This window comes from Amblyraja radiata, chromosome 3 (genome assembly GCF_010909765.2).
Source record: "Amblyraja radiata isolate CabotCenter1 chromosome 3, sAmbRad1.1.pri, whole genome shotgun sequence".
Taxonomy (NCBI): Eukaryota; Metazoa; Chordata; class Chondrichthyes; order Rajiformes; family Rajidae; genus Amblyraja; species Amblyraja radiata.
Window position 1 is genome coordinate 97360744 of NC_045958.1, and position 26122 is coordinate 97386865.

The 26122-nt window shown below is 43.0% G+C and overlaps 1 protein-coding gene across 8 annotated transcripts in view; it reads left to right on the forward strand.

Moving 5' to 3' along the window:
• The first annotated feature begins 951 nt into the window (after positions 1 to 951).
• Positions 952 to 26122, forward strand: part of adgrl3 (adhesion G protein-coupled receptor L3) — a 618558-nt gene continuing 593387 nt past the window's right edge. For 2 of the 8 annotated variants that reach the window (XM_033018411.1, XM_033018412.1), the window contains exon 1: positions 952 to 1808. The gene's annotated coding sequence lies outside the window, so the exon portion shown is untranslated. The remainder of the gene's footprint in view (positions 1809 to 26122) is intronic. The other 6 variants (XM_033018407.1, XM_033018408.1, XM_033018410.1 and 3 more) reach the window with 4 other exon arrangements.

Below are 26122 nucleotides of genomic sequence, written 5' to 3' on the forward strand. Positions count from 1 at the left end.
GGACATTATACTGCGCGCACACATCCTGACTCCCTTGACCCAAAACTACGCTCTTTCGTTTTATTTTAAAGAGAGGGCGAGATTTTTTTTAAAAAAACGTTTCAGTGATTCCTAATGCATTCGCCCTTTCCCTCCAATTCTGCGTGCAGGATTGTATTTCGTGGTAAGGCAGCTGGTGACAGATCAACTTTGAGGAGCCTCACCGCATACCGCGGCATCGGATGCCACAGGCGCTGGAACGGGGCGGTCTGAGGTTTTCTAATGCGAAGTGTTTTATTTGTTTTTGTTTCTGTGGGAGTATATATATTCACGGTAACCCCGCTTCCCCGTACTTGCAGAACCGGTGTTGGTCTCTAATAAAGTTATTGCAACTTTTTTTGTCAGACCGTCTTCCCCCCCCCCCCCCCCCCCCCCCTTCTCCCATCCTCAAAAACAAATAAAAATAATTGAGTGGAATCCAGTCCCTGGTCGTGTCGGGCGCTTGTTTCTCCAACACACCAGGGAACTGATCTGCCGGTCGCGCAGTGGACGTTTTCATCCTTTTGTATTGGCGATTAAGACAAAAAAACCCCAGCTAAATCCATCCCCACTGAGTATTCAGATGCACTGGAACACATTGAGATGTTATCATTTAGACAAGAGTTCTGTAAAAGCAATGTATATCACTACTCCATAACAAAACAAAACGGTGTAAAAAATAAGGTAATGGAATGACTCATAAGGAGTTCCTGATGACATTTGCAGAGGAATTGTATCACTGCTGAATTACCAGGGCGCACTCTGAAACGTAAGCCGTCGGTGTGATCCAGCGCCAGGCTTTCGCCTCGTTCTTTGAAAGCAACATCAGAGCAGGTTTAAATCGGTTTGCCATTTGGCGTTCGCAAGCAAACATTTTGCTCGCTGCTCGCCAGTGTTGTAAATATATGCCAGGAGGAGGAGGGGGAAGTAAGAAAAGCAAGAGGGGAAGAGTATTTTGGGAGGGGAAGGAGGAGGAGAGAGGATAATAGCCGGGAGAGCGAGGAACGAGGGAAGCAGGGCAGCTTTGTTCAGCAAGGACATTTCTCTCCCCGTTTGGCTGTGGAGTGGCATGGCACGGATCGCCGAGCTCTTGAAGGAAGACTGAGCATTAAGGGAGACGGGGAGCAGAGGAAAACCGAGGGGGAAATAACTGGATACAGAAAATATATCTCTAACCAAGCGGCTGCGGGTAGACAATATATCTCGAACCAAGCTGACTGCGGCACACGGTTTGTGTAGGGTGGAAAGAGGGGGCAAGAGTGATTGAGGGCTCTGCAGGCTGCAAGAAAGTCTTGCTCATCCGGCCAGCCTTTCCGAAGGAGGGTGGGAGTGAGGGAGTGAGGGAGGGAGGGAAAGTGTCCGGTAGCGAGAGGCAGGGGGTAGGTGGAGCTGCGCCCTCGCACACACACACACACACGGGGAGCAGAGCAAGCCGGAGCCTGCATCCGTATGGCAGCTTGCGTGGACCTCTCGGTGCCCCTTCAGCAGCGGACAGGGAGCCTCGCACAGTGAAGAGCCGCCGCCGCCGCCGCCGCCTTTACCCGCTGTGCGCAGTCCCGGGGAGCCAGCGAAGGGAGGGAGGAAGGGAGGGAGTGAAGAGACGCGGAGAGGGGGGCAATGGAGCCCCGTCGCGCCTTTCTTTGATCGGTGGACGCCCGCCTGCTCGGTGTACGGACGGGATTTCTCTCGCTCTTTCTCTGCTGCCATCTCCGCCGCCGCCGACTCCCGAACCAAGGTCCCTACCCAACAAGGCTCGTCTTCCGACAGGAGAACTCAGCTTAATCTCTGTGGTAAGAATAAAGGACTACACACACACACACACACACCATATACATGGACCGTCTCTTTCATCTTCTGGTCTCAACATTCATTGCTTTCACTTGATCCTTCACTGGCTGGTTTGCTTTGGATTATATGCCTTGATAACCGTTTCTCTCACCCCCACGCCCCCCTTCCTCCCACCCAACTCTGTTATTTTGCCTATCCTTTCACCCCCTCTCCTCCTTGTATGTTGAATTTGTTTTCCTATTCTCACGTCTTTCCATTGGGAAAGGACCCGCGTTTCATTTACGGTTCGGTTGTTCGTATGGCAAGGTGCGGGGACAACACGTCCATTCACGATGTTAGGAATACTAATGCAGGAGGCGATGGAAATGTAGCTTCCCAATCTGTGGGATTATTTCCCCCCCCCCCCCCCCCCCCCCCTCCCAGACGAGCTTTGCCTCGCTGAAGCCTCCGGACCACGGAATGCTGTGTGCTTGCCCGTGTGTGTCATTTTATTTTAAAGTGGAGAAGGTATGGTTCATTCAGCTCACGGCAGCCGGTTAGTTGGAAAATATTGAACGGGGTTGGGGAATGGGATCGGCAGGGGGGGAAAGGTTTGCTTTACTGCCGGGGTTTCTCCCGTCGCGTTTATATTCGCGTTTAACCATTACTTTCGCAATGGCATCCGCCTCCACTCTTGTGGAAGAATGTCGCGGGCTTGTGTGGCTGCGATCAAAATCCTACTCCACTGACAACGCTTCTAAGCCATTCACTCAGCCAGTCGTGCGTTACACGGTGCACAGCCAACGTGAAATAAATGGTCACTTAAAACCTTTTATTAGTTATGAATGGAGCCTCAAATCGTTTTGCATGTTATTGTGCGTGGGAGACTTTAGTTGCATTGAGACCCGTATTTATTTATTTTTTGTAATTGTTAGTTCTTGACAATGCAGCGAGTTTTACTTTTAATAAGTAGATCGAGAGGAGGCGGCTTTGGTAAAATGTTAACTTGCTCAGCAGTTCACTAGAGAAACAGTATTGCCTTGGTAACTCTACATTAACTTAAGCCTGTGAGAATGGCGAAGAGCTGCTGGGGTTTTTTTTTTTGATGTTCTGCTTGGCTGGCTAACCTGAATACTAAAACGCATTCCATCAGCTGCTGGCTCGGTTAGGAGCTTTTTTTCCCAATGGCACCCGGTTTTCTAAAGCTACTGCAAGGGTCCAAGGGAGATGAAAAGGATCTCGCTAGTTCACTCTGAATAGCCTTTACTGCCAGCAGGTTAAGGAGTCGGGACCAGATAGTGTTCCCTCTTTGTAAGGAAAACCATCCACCATTACTGCTGCAGTAGCTGTCATTCTATCGATTGTAACCGGAGGGGGCAAACTCGACTCATTTAACTTGAACCGTGGAAAGAGATAGCTTATTTTATTATATTGGGCGATCAAATGGATGGAATGATTCGAGTGTCACCGCGTTCTATCATTTTAAACAAATCGTGCACTGTGTTCGCGACAGCTCTGTGATTCTGTTTAACCCTGATGGGTAAGGTAGTGGTTGGAAAAGGTGGAATGTTTGCCTCGGGATGGCAGGACTTGCAAATTGATGTAAATGCAATTGGAATTGACTTCAGGACTGGGCATCTTAAACTACAACAAACTATTTAACATCTGGCAGATGTACATTTGGAGTTTGCAACCTTACTGATTTTAGTCTGTTTAGTAAGATGAGAGAAATCTGCAAAATTAGTATGGGCAGGCACCACCCAGACAATACGATTTAGCATGAGAACTTTTTTTTCTTTTGCATTTTTGTCCTTTCATGTATTTACACTGAAGATGTATACTGAAGTATGAAACAGAACAGATATATACACAAGATGCTGGAGTAGCTCAATGGGACAGGCAGCATCTCTGAAGAATGGTCTCGACTCAAACCGTCACCCATTCCTTGTCACCCGAGATGCTGCCTGAGTTACTCCAGCATTTTGTGTCTATCTTCAGTGCAAACCAGGATCTGCAGTTCTTTCCCACACATATGAAATAGACCAGTGCACGTTATAGCTCTTGTCTTGAGATTTGTTGCAGCAAAAATGTTGCATTCAAGATGTTTGGCTGAATGCATATTTACATCCTGTAGGGAAAAAGAAGTATTCAAGATTTGGGATCATTTTATTATGATGCGATGCTTGTTTTGCGAATCCAATGTGTTGTCAAAAAGGCAGGTTGGTCGTTTTTGGAATCTGTTCCTATATTAGATGTGGTGGCTAAATGAGAATTGAAATTTATTGATAACATGAGTGGGCATTGATTCCAAGGAACATTGCAAAACTTGGGGAACTGGGTTGGATCAGAGCCACGGTACACAAGCTAAAACCTGGACTACAAGGCTTTCCCTTTTCTTCATGGCCTTGAGCCCATTCATGATTTTTTTTTAAATCACCTCAGGTGGTCAGAGATAATTTGCACCATATTGCTGGATTTTTGGAAGAAGATGCAAGTCATAAATCAGAAAAGTTAATTTCCCAGTTTATCCAGAATGAGTTATTTTCCAGCCTTTGGGGTCTGAAAGAGAGAACAGTTTGCAGCTTTATTAAATATTAATGTATTTGTCCATCTAGCTTTAATCCTTTCCTGTTTTCTGATCTCTAGTTTGTTGAAGGCTGCCTAGTTTTCAATCCAAGCCTGAGGCATCATTTTTTTTTTCCTTTTAGGATTAATTTACTTGGTTTTGAGTTGTTTTTTTGACAAATGTACAGCTAATGAGTGAATCCAACGCATGTCTTTTTCCTAACAGGGAGCAATTTTGAGACATAGTCCACCCCTCATTTAAACCTAACAGACGGAGTGGATAATTGTCCCATCTTTTGTGCACTAATGATCACTCATTTAAAGATATACTGAAGCTAGTTTGACCCCGCTGAAAATACTTAGCAGCCTGCATTGACTCTGTCATCTCATTTCTGATAAGCCAATGAATAAGAATCTTTAATGAGTTACGCTTCAGAGTGTAGATGTGAATATTTTCAATTCGGTGACGTTATTTCATAAAATGGAAAAAAAAGCCAGCTGAATACTATAGTACAAAATTCATGTGGACATTGGTTAGTTTCGCTCTGTGTCGCTGGATCTTGGAACTAGCTACAGGCTATTTATCCTCTGTGGAAAGGGATGAAAAAATGGCTCATTAAACTAATTTTCTCCTCCAGCTTTTTTCTGCTTACGAGACGTTAACTCTTGATTTGTTAAAAGATGATTTTAACCAAATTTGCCTACTTATTTGGCTCACATCATTTGGTGAGACAGGATAACTTATCTATATATGTTTTGCTTGTGAGTTATGGATTTCTTTTGTCTTTGGGCAGAAAGACAGCTTTGATAGCTTGCACAGGAACATTAGATCTTCCTTTGTGTGGTTGAAAGTGACGCACAATGCTTTATGCCAATCTTTTGAAAAGTCTACCAGTAAAAGCTGAATGATTAAACTCTTGAGCAGTGGCGTGTTACAATAGGTAGGATGGCGACGGCAGAGATTACTCGTATTTGTTTATATAAGAAAGTGCTTAAAGTGCTGCTTTATTGAAATGTTTCCTATTTCTGTACACATTAACTTGGACTTAGAGTCAAAAAGATGCTGGGGGATTATTGAGTCCCATTGTTGGTATAGAAAGTCATTTTTCGTATTGCTGTTTGCATGTCGCCATGGCACACTGTCGTAATGGCCCCTGGGTGGAGGTGGGGAGTGGTGAAAGAGGAATGTGCAAACAAATCTATGTTTCAAAGCTTTTTGCCGAGGGAGAGAGCTCAGATACGATTGTGGTAAAATATGTTTGTTATCTGGAAAGAAGTAATTAAGTAAATTGAAGTGGGCAAAAGTGCAATAGTGATATTTAACAACTAGCAACACTTTGTTTTTTGCTCCGTTCATTTCACTGTGGATAAAGAGGTTGTGAAAAGGAAAGTGGCCATTTGGCCCACCTTGTCTGTGTTGAAGTTCACTTTCTCCGTGAGGTAGTGGACCTAATCACTTTCACCCAAGGCCTTCCATGTTACCATTTCCCTTCAAATGCCTCTGTGGAATCTGATATCTGTACTGTCCCCATCTACAAGTACTGACACAGTCACTACACATGCGCAGCATGTTCAGTGTAACAGTAAGAGCCAGCCCACAGAAGTGCTGTCAATTACTACCAACATCAATAGAGACTCTAACCACTGAGATTTGTTCAATGCATGAACGTTGCCAAGTTTCTCGGTGTCCTTGAGTGGGTGTAATGGGTTCACTGTTGACCTGAAATGTGACTGAAATAGCCACCAATATTTACTGGGGCCAGAAGTGGAAATCAAAGGCTTGGAAAAAAAAGTTGTGGCTAACTCAACTCCTGATTCCTCATAATCTTTTTACCATCAACTTGACACGAGCCAGGAACGTGAGAGAATGTATTGTTGCCCAATTGCATGGAGCTCCAACGTCATAGCACTAGCCAGGGCAATGCAACTCATTTGATTTGCATTCAATTCACTCTCATAACATGCACTAACTCCATTGGCAGCATTTTCTGCTTGAAGCGTGCACCATCATATACGATGCACAGAAACATCTTGCCAAAATGTCTTCCACAATGCCTTTCAATTCTGTGGCATCTGCCTCCTAGCTGGACAAGGACACGGTAATGCTTCCATTTGAAATTCCCTTTGAAATCATTCACCTTCTTATCTCGGATGCATGTTGGTGTTGCTTTGCTGTCACTGAGTGAAAGCCCATATATTGACCTAACAGCACTGTATGGTCATCTTAACCAGAGACTCCAAGTCATGAAGAAACCTAACATCCGGTTCTGTGATGTATCTGTGCTTGCTCTTCCATTGATTGAAATCACGTCCACTCCATGACCCAATTTCACACAACTGTACCCCCAACAAAACCTTAAAACTACCAGTTAACCAAGGACCATTTGCCATTTTTAAGAAGAATATCCAATTTTTCTTTGTCAGCCTCTCATTGTTGTATTATTTATTTACAACAAATGAGTTGCCTCTAAATTTTTACACTCTCCAATGGGTGGAAAATATTTCCGTTAACCTTATGAATTTATCTTCATATCTTAAACTGAACATGTCATTCCAAAGTATTCTACGTTTCTGGTGACCACACCTCTAGTTTTGATATCTCTGCCATTCTGTACAGTTAATAATCACCGACTTCCAATGCCAATATAAGATTGTAGCTAATAAATTCTCCTGATCTATGCCAGTCGGCTTCCTTTATCCATGACATGTCTGTAGAAGGTCTCGACCCGAAAAGTCACCTATTCCTTCTCTCCAGAGATGCTGCCTGTCCTGCTGAGTAACTCCAGCTTTTCAGGTCTATCTACATGATACAAGCCATGTGCATGGATTCCAAAGTCTATTTTTGATATTTGCTGTTTCTAAATTTTCACTAATCTTGAAACTACGTGTCCTATAGTTGAAGTCTAAAGTAAATGTCTCGCATTTGCCTACAATGAAATTGAGTAGCCACAGTTTTCTCCAGTTACTTGAGCACTATTAATAGCTCTCTGTAATTTAAGACTTCAGTGCTTGCTGCCTTTTTGTCAAAGGGGAATGTGGATCCATCATCTGAATCGCACATAAATATTGTGAATGACTGTGGTCCAACAGGTACTTGTGGAACACCCCCAGTCAGATCCTGCCACTTTGAATACCTGCTCATTAATCTTGCTCTCTCTCCTGTCAACCAGTTTAGCAGGCAGGTCAATTCAATGAGCTTTAACTTTAACTTAGTCTCTTATGGGGGAACTTGAAAGACATCTTCTTGAAGTTCACAACATCTTAAAGACATTTTATTATGATAAGTACCGAAACAAAATATTTTTGTATGGGGGAATATTGGCCTATCTAATGATGCCCACATCCCATGAATGAATGTATTTTGGAAAGAAAACATTTGTACTTTGAAATATTCATGACTATCCTGGGGTGGTGAAAGACCAATGCAACATTTTGCTCCCCATCACCTATTCGCAAATCAATCTTAAACACAGACATTCTTTCTACCTCTGGTGTTAATTCACTTCCCAGCCTTCAATTGCAGAAACAAACCCTCTTGATTTGTTTGAAATTGTAACATAATTAGAGATTGATTGTGGGTGAGCAATGGATTTTTTTTTATTCCAATGAGAGGAAATCCCTTCAAATGTAAAGAAAATGTAATGCAAGTCGTCTGTGACCTTTCTGCCTTGGGCGTTTCTAAAGTTTGGATTGTGCATTGTGTATGCTCTGGTTTGAGTTTTAGCCCAAGAACTTGGATTTGCCAAATCATTTGATCATGGGCTAGACGCACCTTATTTGAACAATTCTGTTTAGAATGATGACAATTCATCCTGCAGCTGTTTGCACTTGGTGCAAGGTGCATTTTAAAAATATCTTTCCATTTGCAATTAATGAAAGTACACCGTGGGAAGTTATTGAAGCTGTTTACCTGATCTTCATATTTGGTCGACCTTAATATAGAATCACAGTGATTGCAACAAAAAAAAGAGGTGGACAGCCTCACAATTTACTTCAAAAGGGATTGAAAAGTTGACCATCCTCCATATTACTGCAGATGTCAGTGCTGTTTATATTGCCTTGATACATAGCTTGTGACTATCTCAGAGGTTTGGCAAGAAAATAATCATGAAAGTGTACCGTACATGCTTGTGTTGTATAATAAATGTAAAATTAAGAGTAATTGTACTGTTTCTCAAAACCTATGTAAAATTGTTAATTTGGGCTGAGAGTATACTAATTTACAAGCTACTTAAAAACCCAATTAGGTTTGCTCTTTGCACTTGATCTTATAAAACATCATGCCTGCATGTATGCTTTTGCAACTGTGTTATGGTTTAAGTCAAGGGTGGAAGCAATTACTATTTTTTACCAATATGGCCATATTGCTAACATCATTAATACAAACTCTGTTCACACAGCACCCGTAGTCAGGATCGAACTCTGGTCTCTGGCACACTGAGGCAGTAGATCTACCCCTGCACCACTGTGCTGCCTATTGATACCGTGTATTGATTGTATTGATCTTAGCAGTATGCCGTGCCAACCTGACCTGCCTTGACTTTTGCCTCTGTTACTTTGGTGACTTGGTGACTTGGTTCATTGTTAGGGAATTGTGCACTATAGATTACATCTGTGAGTTTATCCAGTACATCATCCCACTTAGCCAAGATGACATCTGGATTCTGCCAAAAAAAAAATTGCATGCACTAATGGGTAAGGGTGAAAGGTCACTTTTAGCACAAATTCCTTTTCTCATCTTCCATTTTCTCATTTGATAATTTATGAAGATGGCTCATCTGCATTATGTCAGAAACTGTGTGTGGGAATGGATATATTTTCAAAGAGATTTGTCTGGCTGTGGGGAAAGAGCAAGGGGGAGGGGTGGGGGGTGGAACTATTGTTCTTCGAATGTGTCTTTACGGCGATTCAATGATACTTTATTACAAGCAGGGTATGCCGGATTGACAGCCGTCTGTGTGCGTCCCTGTTGATGGATTTGTATGAGACAAGCCCACTTGCATCAGTGCCCGTTGAAACATGATGCAGGCAATGTGAAGTCAGTGTTGAACCTATTGTTATTGATATTAGCACCGCATGGCTCTGTATTTAATTGCCTACATTTCCTTGGAAAAACCTTAGTGGCACAGTCAGCATCTTAAATGAAAACATTTGCAAGATTTCAGCGTGAAAGGAAGTGATTGAAGACTAAATTAGAGCTATGTTTTCTCGTGTTGGCTGTCAAGCCATTTAAGACTGTGCGTATTCTCGCTTTAATAAGCTTTATCCTCTTGTGCTTGTGCACTTGGCTTCTTTTGATGCAAATTTGACTTGCATACTAAACCAAAGCGTTTGAAAGCTGGAGAAAATAATTAAAAATCCAGGTTGACGTTTGTGTGCGGAGAAGGAATGGGGGATGGGCAAGGGAAGGAATTGTTTTCAGAATCGGCCCAACAAACGAACCCCTTTATGTTCTCTGCTTTCTTTCATTAAACCAAAGTTTTGTAAGGAATTCCCAAGTGTTGTTTACTCTGACACATTTTCAATATTATTATGGAATTTTCTGATAGATTTCCGGAGGAAGCACTGCACTGCCGATAGCCGCACCTTCACGAAGGATGGCAGTTCTATTTGTTACATGTAAATCACCTACATCTCAGGAGATCTCAGCAGGCGTTCCCCACGCAGTGTCTGGGGTCCAACTAATATCAGATGGTTCCATTGCAGTTGTTGTCCCAACTGATGGTCATGAATGGAGATGTTTTATAACATTTGCACTTCATTACGTAACGAATGCCAAACAGCAAGACCTGGGCAACACTTGGACATGGGCTGTAAAGAGCAATGGAATGAAATAGAGTCATAAAACATATTGGTGTTCCTTCTTCAATGTAGAAACTCCATGTCCAACACCTTCACCAGAAGGGTTACAGCAGTTCAAGAATATGGCTCACCATGTCCTTCATTAAGGGCAATTGCGGATAGGCAATGAATGTTGATTTAACCAGTACTACTCATATCTTGTAAGTGAATATTAGACATCACCTTATGTTTTTCTTTAATGCACTCAACACAATCCCTTGCATTAACATTGAACATGTGCTCATGGACAGCCAGATATAATGAAATTCTCATTCATAAAGCTGAAGTATATTTTCATAATTGGTGCCTGAAATGTCCATGTAGTGGCACAATACCATTCATCTGTGTGGTGCAGATTGTGTCTGTTCACTGCTTGGGTTCTGATACTCTGAGTTGTTTCAAACCAGGTAGACAGAGAGTAGTGCACAGGGAGGTTGTATTAAGTGTAATTATGAATGATAAGCGGTCCCAAACAACTATCTACCTCATTGAAGACCCTTGGACTATCTTTAATCGGTCTTCACTGGAGTTGCACCAAACATTATTCCCTTTATCATGTGCACTGAGAGCAGCTCGATTGTAATTGTGTATGGTCTTTCCACTGACTGGTTAGCACGCAACATAACGCTTTTCACTGTACCTTGGAACATGCAACAATAAATTAAACTAAAGTAAAATAGTGAAACCATATATTGTATGAGAGCTTTGCAAAGGGATAGTGACATTTCTGGTAAAGCGAGGCAATCAAGTGACAGTGATTTTTTTTTTTTGCATACCCAAGGTATGCAAATAATCGCCACATAAAGGGCTCTTACAAAGTTACAAAGTATCTGCCTCAGGTTCCCCTTTGATCTCCCTCCTCCCTCTCTCCGCACCAGGTCCCCCCATGCCGGGTCCTCCTTTGTTCCTTTCAGCATCCTCGCTCCCACGTGTTCCTTCCTATACAATACAATTCAATTTATTGTCATTTGGACCCCTTGAGGTCCATACGAAATGTCGTTTCTGCAGCCATACATTACAAAACAAAAAGACCCGAGACACAACACAGTTTACACAAACATCCATCACATCGTTGTGATGGAAGGCAAAAAAAACTTATCTCTCCACTGCACTCTCCCCCCCGATGTCAGAGTCAGAGTCAAAGTCAAAGCCCCCGGCTGGCGATGGCGATTGTCCTGCGGCCATTAAAGCCACGCCGGGTGATGCAAGGTCGTGCACTGGGTCTTGGTGTTAGAGCCCCCGGCGTGCGCTCGCAAAGTCCCGCGGCCATTCCAAGTCGCGCGGGGCGATGGTGTAAGGCCCCGCTCAGGTGTTCTTCAACCCCGCAACTCGGGCGGGAGAAGTCGCCGTTGCGGTAGCCCCGAAAAGCGGTCTCCCAGCAGGGACCCGCGGGCTCCCGGTGCCGCCGTCCGCCAAACCCGCAGTTGCACCCTCCGAAACTCCGGGGGTCGGGTGGCAGCAGCGCTCCACCCCAGCTCCACCCGCTCCGGACTCGGCCAGCCCCGTGACGGTGAGCAGTCGGCAGCTCCACAGCTGGAACCCCAGGTCGTTCCTGTTGGAGGCCGCTCCACGTTGCAGCCCCAACGACAACGGAGACCCGAGAAAGAAAAGGTCGGGTCTCCCGTGCAGGGGAAAGATTTTAAAGTTACCCCCTCCCGCCCTGCCCCCCCCCCCCCCCCCCCACACGCATACCCCAACAAAAAAAATAACAAAAACTACATAAAAACGAGACAAAAAATAATAAAACACAGACGGACTGTAGAGGCCGCTGCTGACGAGAGTCGCGCCGCCCACCTCAACCGTCAGTCAGCGCCCTCATCGACCGCTGCACCAACCTCTCCTCCATCGCCCTTCCTGACGCTTCGGTGGCGTCGACCCAGGCCCCAGCCATGGGCTCCGTCGACCCAGGGGCCGCAGCTGGCTTTAAACAGTGTGTTCGTAACAATCTGCATCTTGGAGCTGGACTGAGTGAAAAAGCACTCGGACTGAATGCCATGTATCTGGATCGGTGAACAATTTTCAACTTGTTTGAGCTGCCGTTGAGCCTTTCTTTTCAACTCTGACAACGTGTGCAAGCAATTGTTGTCTCAGTCGTGGAAGCGTTCATAGTATTTAGCTGCTCGCTAACACGCTGAACTGAGGCTAAAAACCTTTCTATTTTCGAATTAACCCTCTGCAAATTGCCTATTCATTGTGTGCCCTCATCTGTGGTAGATAATTTTATTAGCAACAGAGGGAGCTGTTATGACTAATCGTGGGGAATCCCATCATTCTCTCAGCAGTCTTTGGAAGCTTCACTGTGGATTGCTGTTGGAATTATTTATATAATTATGTTGTGGTCTGTCGGCTGGTATTGCAAGTTTCATCTCATTTATTATTGTGGCAAGTACTGTACTATTGCGGTCTGATTTGCAGCCACTGCAGATCATTATTTAATTCCCGAAGATTTCACACCTTATCCTTCCACCCTTGTATCTCCCTTCCCCCTGCCTCTCAGTCTGAAGAAGGGTCTCGACCCTAAACGTCACCCATTCCTTCTCTCCAGAGATGATACTTGTCCCGTGGAGTAACTCCAGCATTTTGTGTCTACCTTGGGTATAAACCAGCATCTGCAGTTCCTTCGTACACCGTGTTTAATTCCCTGCGGATGAACTAATTGTCGAAACATTTCGGATGGTGTGAATGGTCCAGCAGATTTTTTTTTGTATATGGAATCAGGTCAGAGATTTCACTGTTGCATAAAGGTTAAATAGTGAAGTCTTTGAAATGAACATGCAGTTTGAATGGGTTTATTGGACATGTGAGATTTAAACTGAAATGTTTTTAGAATTTGGTTGGAGGGCCAGTCACTCGATTGGCACAAGCTCATAACATGTATGTGTGATCAATTAAAAAAAAAATTGTTTTGAAAACTTGATTAATCCTGGCTCTTTTATTATCTAGTGCATCTGAAACTAAATAAGGCACAATGGCAGCAAGACTTTAAATTTTTTCAAAATTGAATTCTCTGCATATGGTTTATATCTTTAGCTGGAGAGCAGAATTGGGAACTTGGAATCCAATTTAGACGTGTAAAAATAATGTTCAATTGAAGTTGCAGGTTCCTAGTGCAGAAATTTTGGAAAGGATAGGGAGATGAAGAATGAACATTAACCTCTGCCGAACAATGACTTCTCTAATATAGAATTAGAGAAGTTATAGTATAGAAGTTGGGAGGTCATGTTACAGTTATATAAGGCCACATTTAGAGTATTGTGCTCAGTTCTGGGCACCATGTTGTCAGAAAATGTTGTCAAGCTGGAAAAGGTGCAGAGAATATTTACAAGGATGTTGCCAGGAATCGAGGGCCTGAGCTATAGGGAGAGGTTGAGCAGACTAGGACTTTATTCTGTGGAGTGCAGGAAGATGAGGGGTGATCTTGTAGAGGTGTGCAAGACCAGGACAGGAATACACTGTAGATAAGGCAAATGCATAGAGTCTTTTACCCAGAGTAGGGGAATCGAGAATCAGCAGACATAGGCTGAAGGTGAGAGGGCAAAGATTCAATAGGAACCTGATGGGAAACTTTTTTACGCAAAGTGTGGAAAGAGCTGCCGGAGCAGGTAGTTGAGGCAGGTACTATCACAATGTTTTAGAAACATTTAGACAGGTAGTTTACATTCACAATTCTCTGTGGTCTTGAATGGATCTGTTCCTAAACCATACTGTGATGTGGTATATAGAACAAGGTGCCAGAGGAGGTAGTTGAGGCAGGTACTATAACATTTAAAAAATATTTGGACTGGTACATTGATAGGATAGGTTTAGAGGGACATGGTCCAAATGCAGGCATCTGTAGATGGGGCTTATTGGTCAGCGTGGGTAAGTTGGGCCAAAGTTCCTGGTTCCATGCCTTATGATTCTGACAGTGATGTCTCTAATGTGTCAATACTCCCAGTCATGAAGGATGTGTAATGCAAAAAGGAGATTTATAGTTGCACGCCTGATTTCGCGAACCCTCTCATCCTCAAACCCATCAGCCACTGTAGTATTAATTGCAAAAAAGCACTTGGAGCCTAGGCCAGTTGGGATACAGATCACTGATGATCTCCATCGGTAGAACACAATCGATGGGCTGAATAACTTCCACCAGCTCCGAGGTTTTGCCAGTAAGCTGCATTGACTGAATGGTTGAAGTTAAGACAATCTATTATAGGATGGATCTGTGAACCTAAATCAATGTGCAACTGTCAATGCGCCGTGCTTCGTAGAAGTAATCACATTTTCTGAAATAAAATAAACCAGAAGTTGGCCATTATAAAAATCTTCCAAAATGAATTGTTCTTGAAAAGGCGTTCAGTTTAATTTGTGTTATGCAGGTGACTAATTGAGATGAATTTTTGTCAGAAATAAATATAATAAGCATTAAATTCTTGTGGCTTTATGCAACTTTCAATGGTGCGTTTTAACAGGGTGAAATACTGTATGGAATTGGATTAAAAGATCACTAAAGCTTCCATCACAAATCACTCTGAAGGTCATTATTCGCTGCAATGAACACTTGCATGGGAATGCAAACTCTTTCCATAGTGTTACGGGAAACTTGGCTATTGTGGAAAATGAACATGTGGAACTTTGCATTCAAATGTAACATTATTAACCATTTTTTTTATCAGCATTTCATAATCCATTCAGAGCCATTTTGTGAGCTGTTTTTTCGTTTAAAGGAACTGGCTGGTAGACAAAAATGCTGGAGAAACTCAGCGGGTGAGGCAGCATCTATGGAGAGAAGGGAAAGGCGACGTTTCGGATCAGACTGAAGATGGGTCTTGACCCAAAACGTTGCCTATTCCTTCCCTCCATAGCTACTGCCTCACCCGCTGAGTTTCTCCAGCATTTTTGTCTACCTTTGATTTTTCCAACATCTGCAGTTCTTTCTTGAACATATAATTTGGCTGTAAATGTTTGCATCTCTGGACATTTTAAGGAGGTGATGTTTTCAATCACACTGGAGCCTGTGATCCTCACAGAGACTTGAGATCTTAAACTGGCTTTGCTGAGATCTTTTGCAAAGTATCGCAAAGATTTTGATGAAGTTGTTGGATGATTTACCATGTGTTCTTTGGAATCTTAAGTGCGGGCATTGCAAAACTAAAAGTAAAAAAAAAAAAGAATCCGGGCACCAGAAGACCATAAAATGACAGATTTGCTGAAATGTAGCATCTGAAACACATATGTAGCTAGACCATAGTAGACAAATTGGAAATCCACGATTTGACTTGCAGAATTACGTGCTAGCAGTGGAGAGGGTCCACAGGAGGTTTATGAGAATGATGATCACGGGAATTATTGGGTTTAACGCATGAGGAGCGATTGATGGCTCTGGCCCTGTACACGCTTGAGTTTAGAAGGATGAGGGTGGATCCCAGTGAAACCTAACGAATAATGAAAGGCCTAGATAGAGTGGATTTATTGCCACAGACGGTTGTGGAGGCAGTCATTGGGTATTATTAAAGTGGAGATTGATAGCATCTTGCTTAGTAAGGACGTTGGAGGTTACAGGGAGATGGCGGGAGAATGGGGTTGAGTGGGAAAAATAGATCAGCCAAGATTGAATGGCGGTGCAGATTAGATGGGTCATGTGGCCTCCTTTTGCTTCTGGGAAATATGGATGATCCATTGAAAAATTGTCATTCAGCCATGCGGTGTAGCATCCGATCCCTGATGTGAATCAGCCAGCTTATGGAGCCAACTGGAGCATGGATAAAGGGTGTAGGAAAGAACTGCAGATGCTGGTTTAAATCAAAGGTAGATTCAAAATGCTGGAGTTACTCAGCGGGACAGGCAGCATCTCTGGAGAGAAGGAATGGGTGACGTTTCGGGTCGAGACCCTTCTTCAGACTGATCTGATGGATCAGATCAGATCAGATGAGTAAAGGGTGCTACTGACCTGGGACTTGGGAGGAGGAAGATGGAGGCCAGTTCAAGATGCAGGCCAGTACTTGTAAGAGCTCCCTGCATGATAAATAACATTCCCTGTACCAATTCATCTGCTGTTCATGGCTGTATATCCCGACATTGAGACACGTTAATGAGGGCGGTGAGTGGGGTCATGGAATGTGCGAAAATGAAAGAACAGGCTGTTGTGAGGACATAAGATAATTTGACTACGGAATTAGCACCTTCTGTTCTTTGGCATCTTGGAGTATATTACTACCATTCAATCATTCCGTCAATATTTTTAAGAGACGTTATTCATTCTGTGGGGAAAGCTGACTTTTTAATTAAAACTGTACTGATCTGCGCCTCTGGGTTGGATTAGGTCAGCATCAACCTGCCGGGCAGGATATAGTCAATCAAGTGTGATGGGATGGACAGAAGCCAATCAGTCTGCTGAGTTGTTAGTGTGTGGGGAGGGATTGATTGCTGCAGCACTTCAGCGGGATTGAATTTCCTGATCACTTTCATTCACTTCTCCGGAATATGCAGCATCTATTAATGGCCATTTTATTCATCCGAATCTGAAAACTTATTTGTGCGCGCAAATTGAAGTAGAAATGCTCTGAAGGGTTATCTGATAGACCTAATAAGCTTAAATGCTTGCTTCATTTGATGGTCCCTGTGTTGTGAGATTAGCCTGGGCAAAAAAGGTGAGTCATGGAACTAATCTAACCCACAAACGTTGCCTTGCTCGATTGCTAAAACAGCAAGGAAACTTGTGTTGTGAAGCCAATTTGACAACATGTAGCAATGTGAAATGTACAATAACATTTGCTATTTGAATACGGCAGTGGGATTTTAAATATTGTCCAAATAAGAAATACCTTTAGTGTTCTGTATCTGTCCTGTTTTGTCTGCCATTGGAATAGACAGAAGCCAGCACAGATGATAGAAGACTATTGCAGCAAGATATAAAACTCTAAAGGGCCTATCCCACTGTACGAGGCAATTCAAGAGTTCTCCCGAGTTTTCCCCTGATTCGAACTCGGAGAATGTCCGTAGCGGGTCCGTAGGAGTTCGTGGATGTCTCGTAGCGGCTCGTACGAGTAAAAAGTAACTATTTTTTTTAATCACGAGTATTTTTTTACTCGTGGACATTTTTCACAATGTTGAAAAAGTCACGAGTTTACCGGATTTCCCGAGTTACTCGTACGAGCCGCTACGAGACATCCACAAGCTCCTACGGAGCCACTATGGACATTCTCCGAGTTCGAATCATGGGAAAACACGGGAGAACTCTTGAATTACCTCGTACAGTGGGACAGGCCCTTTACCTGCTCCTGCTGTGATCCAGTGGAAGATTTGCTAGATTTCTTTGTCTTAATTACAATGTGGTATTGTGGAGAAACTTGATGTGGGAAGCACGAGAGCATTGTGCTTTGCAGTTTTCTTCTGGAGCAGCATGTTCAGTTTAGTTTAGAGATACACTGCGGAAGCAGGCCCTTCGGCCCACCGAGTCCACTCATTAACACTATCCTACACACTAGGGACAATTTACAATTCTACCAAGCCAATTAACGTACAAACCTGTACGTCTTTGGAGTATGGGAGGAAACCGAAGATCTCAGAGAAAACCCATGCAGGTGACGAGGAGAACGTACTAACTCCATACCGACACCACCCGTAGTTGGGTTCGAACCCAGGCCTCTGGTGCTATAAGGCAGTAGCTCTAACGCTGTGCCACCGTGCTGCCCCAACAAATTAGTTTGCAGTGTTGTCAAAGTTTGCAGGGCTCACTCTGACTGTCCAGTTGACTTAAGTTTCCCTTTTTTTGTTGAACATTTTGGCAAGTCGCTGAAATATTGTCCTCTTTCACTGGCTCTTCAGCCGAATGGCGATGCCATCGACTTCAAATATCTGCCTCTCAAAGCAGTGTTGTTTCTAGTTGTCAATTCTCTGAGCATCTCCATTCCTAAATTAGATTGCACAGATGGATCAATGGGGTAATTTAATGTAATACATTCCAGAGTTGGCATGGTTTTGTTGATCTGCAAAAAAGGAACCAGTGATGTATTTACTCAGATGCAAGAAAATAGTATTTTGTAATTGTAAATTGTACAAGCATGCCTTTGATAACAGCATACCTCCTTGATACATGTTTGCAAAGACGTGGGCCTGAATCTGATACTCTTACAGCTGAGAGTGAGTCGGGTGGTGGTTTGTTGCGAATGATTAAATAGAAATGTTTTGTTTTTTTATCTGTGGTAATTGGAATGATTTTTGTTTAACCGTTTTGAAGGAATACTTACTTCTCAGCAAATTAAAGAAGAATTAATATGTGACATGAGGGGGCCCAGACAACAAAAAATAAAAATGTGCTTGTGAAATTAATTTATTGAAGAACGGGATTTGGGTGAGGGAAAACATTCTTTTAATGTTTAAAATAATTTTTTAAATGGTAACCTGTCAGTTGTTATGCAAATAATAATAGAAGAATCAGATGGGATAGGCTTTAGCTAAGCTGAAAAGGGACCTTTCTCTGAGCGGAAAGAGTTTACGGCCTCTAGCTAGTTGCCATCTCCTGAGGTATGGTACAGGGTACGATGAAATTAGTGAACCAGTAATTGACGGGATGGCCGTCGGGATCGCGATACGCAAGTTCCACTCACATGGCAGCTAGTAATTTAAATCCAAGCAATGAAAGTAATAAAAGGCAAGTATCAATGGTGGTAAACTATGAAACTTTCGGGTTGTCATTAAAATCGCAGCTGGTTCTCTTGTACAACACAAAGCGGTGGAGGAACTCAGCAAGTCAGGCAGCATTCGTGGGAGGGAATGGACAGACAATGTTTTGGGTTGGGTCGGCCCAAAATGTTCTTGAGCCTGAAGAAGGGTCCAGGCCCAAAATATTGCCTGTCCATTCCCTCTGCAGTTGCTGAATGAACCCACTGAGTTCCTCCAGCACTCTAATTTTGCTCTACAGACTCTTGTGGCTCCATGATGCTCAGATGTCCTTTGTTAAAAGAGAATCTGTCTATATTTTATTCTATACCACTAATACAGTTGACTCATCTGCCCTCTGAAAGGGCCCAGCATCTTCAGGAATAAGTGTGGATGGACAATAATGGTGTTACGGGCAGTAAAATGTTTAATGCTTTGTCTCAGTATTTATTAGGGTGACAGATCAGATGACTGGCATTGGAAGATGAGATTCGGAAGGATATAATGGCATGTAAAATAAAAATAATAATATTGAAGTAATGAAATTCAAATGAGAATTCCACTTGTCTAGACGGAGGCCATCTATAAAATGTAAAGGAATGTGAAGAGGACAAGACCGAGGTGCCATTATACAATTAATAATTCAATAGAGAAAGGTTGAGTACAAGGTGGCCAGCTGTTGTTATGCTCTGTACTTAGGTGTACTACATGCCAGTTTAAGGGAGGTGAGAGCAATTCCCGATAAAGGAGAGGTAAAAAAAGGATGTAAAAATGCAGAAAAGTAAAATGTAATAGTGAGTAGCCAAAGAAACAAACAAATGCTGGAAATACCCAGCGGGTCGGACAGCATCTGTGGGAAGCGAAATGGAGTGAACGGTCCAGTTAGAAGATCAACCAACCCGTTTTCCTTCTTTCCCAGTTGTAATGAAGGATCTTTGACCTGAAACATTTACTCTGTTTCCCTCACCAAATATGCTGCCTGACCTGCTGAGTGATTCCAGCATTTTCAGATTTGCAGCATCTTTTTTTTTGTTTTTCATGTAACAACCAATAGCATATCTTTCAAAGGGAAAATCTTTCTCAACCAACCTACGTATTTTGCACTGGTTGCAGAGATAATGGGTTGGATAATGGACCAGTTGTAGGTTTCAGTGAGATGCCAATAGACTTGGAAGTAGGAATGTAAAGAGTGAGATAGCTGGCTGAAACATCATGGCGGAGGGTATAATTTAAGAGGTAACTATTCTAAATGGTCCCTGGATACTTGGTGGTAATCATGATTGGACTAAGGGCATGTTCCATAACTCAATGACTCCTTCAGCTTGGATATGGGCATGATCGCTGTCCTAAAACATTTAATTCTCTCACATGTCACAACAACCAGAATTCAATATCGTTCGAGATATGACCTAACCTGACCACTAACCAGGGCGACATGCTGAATTGTACTCTCTTGAATAACCATGTCAAATATACTGTTTGTTGACACTTTGCAATGGTTAGATCAGCTGAGAGTTCGGTCTTTTCAAAGAATTCTCTATTTCCTTTTGATTCTTTTTCCATTGATTATTCTGATCCAGAATACATTTTTTTAATTTTCTAATTTAACAGTATTTTAAAGCCGCCTGGTTAAATGTGATCTGCTTTTTCTATTGCTCTTCTGGCTAGTAATGATTCCTGATAGCTTTATTTTGTATTTGGTTTCAAGTTTAGTACTAGCAACAAATCTATGACCAAATGTTTGGGAAAACACACTGTCTCCTGGTTACCGCCCAGTTCCTGGAAGGAGCACTGATTGCTTTTTGACCTTGAGGTTACCACAAATCCCAACAGCTTTAATTTTGCCGCCACCCACCCCATTGCTGTTGAGAAACCCTGTCTGAGCCACATTCATCAATTGACATTGTCCCTGTGGTGAAGATATATCCAATGCGTTGATAAGAGTTTTTTGATATAATGATTCCTCAACGAAGAAGAAACAGCAGGATATAGCGTGACAAGGTGGCGCAGCGGTCGAGTTGCTGCCTTACTGCGCTTTCAGCGGCAGAGACCTGGGTTCGATCCCGACTACAGGTGCGGTTTATACGGAGTTTGTACATTCTTCCCGTGACCGCGTGGGTTTTCTCCGAGATCTTCGGTTTCCTCCCACACTCAAAAGACATACAGGTGTGCAGGTTAATTGGCTTGGGTTTGTTTACCTTGTATTAGTGTGAATTGTCCCTAGTGTGTGTAGGCTTGTGTTAATGTGCGGGGATCGCTGGTTGGTGCGGACTCGGTGGACGAAGGACATGTTTCCACTCTGTATTTCTAAACTAATCTAAATATTTAACCAGGATGGTGTGTTACCTGGAAATGAGCTTCAGTAAATTTACTAGCTCTCTGGCCATTCAAGGTGAAGATTTATACACTATATATTATACTATATATTATAGATGGTATGAAAATGTCAACACAAGAAACTGCAGGTGCTGGAATCTTGAGCATCTGACTCACTTGCAGTGTAATTTATTGTCATGTGTACTGAGGTACAGTAAAAAGACAGTCAGTCAGCAGAAAGACAATACATGATTACAACTGATCCATTTACAGCGTATAGAGACATGAGGTGGGAATAACAATTAATGCAAGGTAAAGCCAGCAAAGTCCGATCAAGGACAGTCCAAGGGTCTCCAAAGATGTAGATAGTAGTTCAGCACTGCTCTCTGGATGTGGTAGGTGATTCAGTTGCCCGATAACAGCTGGGAAGAAATTGTCCCTGAATCTGGAGGTGTGCGACCAATTGCTCTTTCCTCCAGCACTTTTTGTATGAAATTCATCCTCTATTTACAACATTACTGCCATGTTTTAATTAAAACTGTGCTATCACCAAGATTGTCCACTTCTATTTTCTGGACCAACAAATTGCATCAAAAAACTGCAGCTGCTGGTCAATGTACAAAAAGGGCCCAGAGTGCTGGAGTAACTCAGTGGCTCAGGCAGCATCTCTGGAGAGCATGGATCTGTAGCGTTTCAGGTCGAGACCCTTCTTCAGATGGTCGATGACTTGAGGCATGTTCTGCTGATGATTCCCTGCCTCTCTTCTCCATTCTTCGTTCCAAGCATCATGTTCCACTAGCAACCCTGACTTTACTTCGTCTGTGTGTATCTATGGAGTTAAGCAAAGGCCTCCTTATTTGTTGGGTTCGTTGCTGTTGGATTGCTCCCTTACCCGGTGTGAGAAGAAAGCTGGTGCATGTGTAGGATGCTGGTTTAAACCGAAGGTATACACAAAATGCTGGAGTAACTCAACAGGACAGGCAGCATCTCTGGAGAGAACGAATGGGTGACGTTTTGGGTCGAGATATTGTAAATCATTGCCATTATCTTGCCACAGTTCTGGAAGGTGTTGGCACAGAACACCCAGCAGATGAGTTGCACTGCACATTTTGACTTGCACTGTCATGGTCTGATTTACCGAGAATAACATCTTATTGTATATTTCTTACATTGTTGCATTAAATCTGCCTGTCAAGCTGCATTAAGTAAAAATGTCATTTTACTGGTCCCACTCCATGTGACAATTAAACATACTTGACTTCTGATGAAATTGTCTGAATATTATCCTTGTTGTTTTCTAAATGTATTCAACAGGACAATAGACAATAGGTGCAGGTGCAGGCCATTTGGCCCTTCGAGCCAGCACCGCCATTCAATGTGATCATGGCTGATCATCCCCAATCAGTACCCCATTCCTGCTTACTCCCCATATCCCCTGACTCCGCTATTTTTAAGAGCCCTATCTAGCTCTCTCTTGCAAGCACCCAGAGAATCTGCCCACCGCCCTCTGAGGCAGAGAATTCCATAGACTCACCACTCTCTGTGAGAAAAAATGTTTCCTCGTCTCCGTTCTAAATGGCTTATTACTTATTCTTAAACGGTGGCCCCCGGTTCTGGACTCCCCCAAACATCGGGAACATGTTTCCTGCCTCTAGCGTGTCCATGCCCTTAAACAATCTTATATGTTTCAATGAGTCCCCTCTCATCCTTCTAAATTCCAGAGTGTACAAGCCCAGCTGCTCCATTCTCTCAGCTTATGACATTCCCGCCATCCTGGGAATTAACCTTGTAAACCTACGCTGCACTCCCTCAATAGCAAGAATGTCCTTCCTCAAATTAGGGAACCAAAACTGCACACAATATTCCAGGTGTGGTCTCACTAGGGCTCTGTACAATTGCAGAATGACCTCTTTGCTCCTATATTTGATTCCTCTTGTTATAAAGGCCAACATGCCATTCGCTTTCTTCACTGCCTGCTGTACCTGCATGCTTACTTTCATAGACTGATGTATAAAGACCCCCAGATCCCGTTGTACTTCCCCTTTTCCCAACTTGACACCATTTAGATAGTAATCTGCCTTCCTGTTTTTGCTACCAAAGTGGATAACCTCATATTTATCTTCATCTGCCATGCATCTGCCCACTCCCCCAACCTGTCAAAGTCACCCTGCATTCTCATATCATCCTCCTCACAGTTCACACTGTCACCCAGCTTTGTGTCATCTGCAAATTTGCTAAAGGCTGCTATTAGAGGAACAACATTGGTGGAAAGTAGATGGAGGGAAGAAAGGAAAATTTGTTGATCATTAAAAGTGCTTGGCTTTTTTGTGTGAGTAATTTCAATAGACAATGGACAATAGGTGCAGGAGTAGGCCATTTGGCCCTTGGAACCAGCACCGCCATTCAAGATCCAAGAGAGTTTATTGTCATGTGTCCCAGATAGGACAATGAAATTCTTGCTTTGCTTCAGCAGAACAGAATATAGTAGGCATAAATAAATACAGAACAGATCATGTGACCATACACCATTGAATATATATATACACACATAAATAAGCAGATAAAGTGCAATGGGCTATTAATGTTCAGAGTTTTGTTTGAGTTGAGTTTAATAGCCTGATGGCTGTGGGGAAGTAGCTATTCCTGAACCTGGATGTTGCAGATTTCAGGCTCCTGTACCTTCTACCTGAAGGCAGCAGGGAGATGAGTGAGTGGCCAGGATGGTGTGGATCCTTGATGATGCTGGCAGCCTTTTTGAGGCAGCGACTGCGATAGATCCCCTCGATGGTAGGGAGGTCAGAGCCGATGATGAACTGGGCAGTGTTTACAACTTTTTGTAGTCTTTTCCGTTCCTGGGCGCTCAAGTTGCCGAACCAAGCCACGATGCAACCAGTCAGCATTCACTGTGATCATGGCTAATTCATCAGGTAGAGAGTGCCCTTCAAGCTTCTATATAGCTTTTTTTCCAGCTTCCTTTCTTCATCAGCAATATGCCTGGTCTTGTACACTGTTGATAGATCAGGAAACAACATACTTGCTCGGTAGGTACTTTACTTTGGAAGAGGCCTTTCACAAAATGAAAATCTGTCAATTCAGTGAGCTTCTGCGATCTTCAGAGGAGTTTACAGCAAATTGCTCTGCACATCTGTTTAGTTGGAATGCCTTTTTAGCGATTTGGTATTTTTAGCCTTGTTTATTGAGTTAGGTTTGTGAAGAGAATAGTCATCAAAGATACTTTTGGCAGATATTACTGTCTTGCTGCTTTAGTTAATTAGCTCATCAGTTTTTCTCCTTTATGTTTACACTTCGCTGGAGAATATTTCTCATCAGAACAAATGCAATCTCCTTAAATATTCCTATATTTAATTCGTAGGCGAACATCATTTTTATGAAGACTATGATTTAATTAATTGGATTTTCTTTAAACAAAACATTTTCCCGTCGTGGATGGTGAAGTGTTTTTGTGTTTCAGCGTGTCTGGCACATTGATAGCAACAATGAAGCACACCTGGGTATATTTGGGCTAATGAATCTTTTGGGTAAAATTTAGTTTAATCACTCGACCCCATCTTGGAGTGCATTTCATGAGTTTTTCTGCTCCACTTATTAACCAAGTTTCTAATCCTTCCAAGCAAATTAATTTCCTTCACGGATAAATAATAAGTAAATGTTGACTCAATATCATCCCCGTCTCTCCAGGTAGTGATATTTAATGGTTCCATTTGTGTTGCCCACATCAACGGGTTTCAGGGTGAACTACTTTTGTTAATGTTTATTGGGATGGGCATTGCTGATGAGATCCTCATTTATCACGTCTCCGTAATGGTTTTTGAGAGGATGGTGATGAGCAAATGTTAACAGATGAAACCCTTCAGCTGAAGGTGCTCCCAAAGTGCTGTTGGGATGGGAGTTCTCAGATTTAGACTGATGATGGGACAGTGAAATGTTTTCAAGTCTGGATGTCGTGGAACTAGAAGGGGAGCCGGAACATGGTGGCGTTTCCATGGGTAGACTATGTAGACTTGGGAGGTGCTCTTAAAGTAACATAAATGAGTGGGTGCTCTGCATTTTGCAGATGGTCTCCACTGCAGCTACTGTGTGCCACTGGTAGAGCTATATTGTTTAGGTTAGTGGATATAATAATAAAAAAAGTGGATTGCTTTATCCAGGATAATGTCAAGCATCTGTTTAAGAAGGAACTGCAGATGCTGGAAAATCGAAGGTAGACAAAGTGCTGGAGAAACTCAGCGGGTGAGGCAGCATCTATGGAGCGAAAGAAATTGGCAATGTTTCGGATCGAGACCCTTCTTCAGACTGATGTGAGGGGGGGGGGGGGGTGGGGAGGAAAAAAGGAAGAGGTGGAGCCAGAGGGCTGAGGGAGAGCTGAGAAGGGGAGGAGAAAGTAAGGACTACCTGAAATTAGAGAAGTCAATGTTCATACTGCTAGGGTGCAAACTGCCCAAACGAAATATGAGGCGGTGCTCCTCTAATTTACGGTGGTCCTCACTCTGGCCATGGAGGAGGCCCAGGACAAGCATCTGGTGTCGAGCATCTGGTGTGTTGTTGGAGCTACACTCATCTAGGCTAGTGGAGAGAAATTCCATCACACTCCCGAGTTGAGCCTTGTAGATACTGGACAGGCTTTGGATTGTCAAGGGATAATTCACTTGTCACAGGAAACCCATCATTTAGTGTTCAGTCAAGGCCACATTGCTTCTGCGACGGGTCCAGTTTTGGTTAATGGTACCTGTCATCGTAGACCACACTCCAGGGTGTTGATTGTGGGGGGCTCGGTGAGGTTAATGCCATTGTAAATGAAGGGAAGGTGGTTGGACCCTCTCATGTTGGAAATTGATTGGTACTTCTGTGGCATTCTCACATGCCACAAATTAGCCCATGCCTACGTGTGCAGGAAAGAACTGCAGATGCTGGTTTAAACGGAAGATAGACTGAAGAAGGGTCTCAACCCGAAATG